At 33.9% G+C, this 2,801-nt stretch overlaps 1 long non-coding RNA gene across 1 annotated transcript; it reads right to left on the bottom strand.

The window, feature by feature from the left end:
• Positions 1–273: 273 nt before the first annotated feature.
• LOC149538037 (uncharacterized) lies at positions 274–1,165 on the bottom strand. Its single transcript, XR_016356510.1, has 2 exons — positions 1,054–1,165; positions 274–476 (listed from the first exon to the last, which is right to left on the bottom strand). It is a non-coding gene; the product is annotated as an uncharacterized LOC149538037 (long non-coding RNA).
• Between the last annotated feature and the right edge of the window lie 1,636 nt (positions 1,166–2,801).

Genomic DNA, 2,801 nt, shown 5'->3' with positions numbered 1-2,801 from the left:
CATTTGATGAATGGAAAATTTGATTAAAGAATATGGTCATCAGAGCTAATTCCTTGGCTTATAAGAAAATTTGATTAAAGAAGCTAACAACCTAATGAATACAACTTTTCTCAGCTCCCCCCACTCTCAACAATGAAATCCAAAATCAGCAGAGTTGTAGCTGAGGAGTCAATTACTTATATCACAGAACAAATCACCAATTGCACAAATATTTTTTAACATAAATGAAACGCATTGCCTCTTAAAAAAATTCATGTGCAAAATTCAGTAAACTTTAACACATGAAATAAACACTGCTATAAAATATTGTAATAGTGAGGATGAAACATTGCACACAAAAAATGTCACAAATTCTTTAAAACATGAGAAGGCTGATGATATGTGATCATAGCATATAGCCTACTTTCAAAGTATGCAGAAAACCTCTGTGCTTGCCAGCTTCCCTTCTGTTAAAAGAGAGAAAATAACTTCCCATCCTGCCCAAGGAGACCAAATGTTGTTGTGTAAGCCAAAGGAAAACATACAATCTTAACAAAACTTTTAGAGTTCTCAAATCAATGATGGAGCTGTATTCATGGCTAGAAGAAAAATTGTCATCTTACTGCCAAATTGAACGCTACTTTGTTTTAAAGCTGACAAAAATCATATCTACTGTAAGGTGCTCTAATTGCCCATAATTCATATCAAACATTGATGCTCATGACAATTATGCTCACAAGAAGCCAGTGATAGATTCTATTTCTCATTCTCTTTACCCAATATTTGATGTTCCTTTTCCTATTATTATAAATTTTGATCACAGTGGCGATTTATTTGAAAACAACTATTGTTCTACATACACAAAGGGCAAATTTCTTGATAAAACAAAAAATTTATTTTCATAAATTTTATTTGTCAAGAACCCTAAGCGTAAATCCCTATAACAGATAATATTTTTCACCTCTAGAAGCACTTATTGTAATAGGCAACAATTAAACTAAAAAATCAAAAGCAAGAACCAACCATTTGTAGAAAATAAAACAAGGAAAAACAAAATATGCACTAGAACCATACCAATTGAAATTTGCTGAATCACAGAACAGGAACGATTTTTTGGTAATTGCTAACGTATAAAGCAATGAATTTTTGGTAATTGCAAAAGTACAAAAGAAAGCAATTCAAGGGATGAAGTGGTTGTTTGTATTTAATCTAATTTGTAGTTGTGTATTTATACTGATTAGCTAAAGATGAATTGTGGTGACTGGTCAAGCGTCCCAGTTTTTGTGCATGCAAACTGCAGCAAGATAGGTATGATGTGGGCTAGTTCTAATCCCTTGGTTCTAGTCACCGAGTTCTGTATCTGGCTTCTCTACCATCACATGGCAATAAACTTGGCTTCTTAGTTGTGATGTTTGTTAGGTTGGTGCTCATTCAACATATACAGTGTACTACTTGCGATTTTAATTATTGTTCGGAGTTATCTCTAGTAATCTCCCTCTTTCTAGTACACATATTTTGACATGAGCTCCCTCTTTGGTTAGAAGTTTGCCCTCTCTTTAGGGCACATGTACGCAAATAGCACTAAACAACTTGGAACTAAGCTCGAGTCTTTGAGATGGGATTAAATGAGAATCAAGCAATGTGTTCTTCAAACTTTCTGTCGCTTCGTTTCAATGTCCTTGGAGTGATCCTCTCGCATAGATCCAATGCCCCTTTTGCATACGCATCTACTCCAGTGTCTCCACGATAAATCTGCATCATCAATTAAAGAATTAACTCACTTGACTACCGAATGAATGCAATTAACTTAGTTGACTGTTGAGTATTTATTGTGTGAGACAATTGATGTACGTGAGACAAAACAAAATAACTATTTTAGATCTATCGCTCCATACGAGAAGCATATCAACTTAACTATATAGAAGAAATCTTGGAACTAGTTCATACATATATTTGTGGACCAATAGGTATAGAGAGCTACTCCGGAGACATATATTTTATTTTGTTTGTTGATGATTATTTTAGGATGATGACAGTGATGTTCCTAAAAGAAAAATTTGAAGCTTTGCAAAAGTTGAAGTGGTATTTGGTTAGAGTTGAAAAAGAAACAGAAAAGAAACTGAAATTCTTGAGGTTAGATAGAGGAGGTGAATTCATCTCTAATGAATTCAATGAGTTATGCAACGAAAGAGGGATTAGAAGACAAGTATTTGCACTTGGTACATCTCAACATAATGACATAAAAGAAAGAAGGAATATATCCATCATGGATTGTGCAAGAACAATGATGATTGAGAAAAATGTTGCAAACAAATACTGGAAAGAAGCAATCAAGACAATAATTCATACCTTGAACTGAGTTCAACTGAAGAAAGGTACAAATCAAACACCTTATGAATTATGGTATGGCTATAAACCTAATTTTTATTATTTCAAAGTATTTGGAAGAAAATGTTATATCTTGAAAGAGGCAAAGAAAGGACAGTTTGATGCAAAAAGTGATGAAGGCATATTCCTAGGCTACTCCAACAAGAGTAAAGCATATAAATGTTTGAATCTTGATACTCACAAAGTTATAGAAAGTGTACATGTGAAGATGGATGAGTTTATAGAAAAGAGTGAAGAAGAAAGTAGCAAGGAACCTGAGGACTACAAAAAAATTGTTTGCTATGAAGCAGAGACATTGCCCAAGTTACAAGCAAGTATGGTCGGGCAATAGTAGACTATACCACTCGAGTCACCTAAGTCTATAGTTCAAACTAAGTTGTAGCCAGTGCAAACCAAGTTACATATAGTTCAAATTGAGTCTCAGATAGAGGAAC

Source organism: Cupressus sempervirens, chromosome 9 (assembly GCF_028749045.1).
Source record: "Cupressus sempervirens isolate cs-2001-9-10 chromosome 9, ASM2874904v1, whole genome shotgun sequence".
Taxonomy (NCBI): Eukaryota; Viridiplantae; Streptophyta; class Pinopsida; order Cupressales; family Cupressaceae; genus Cupressus; species Cupressus sempervirens.
Note: the sequence above shows the minus strand (reverse complement) of the source record. Positions and strands in the feature narration are given on the sequence as shown.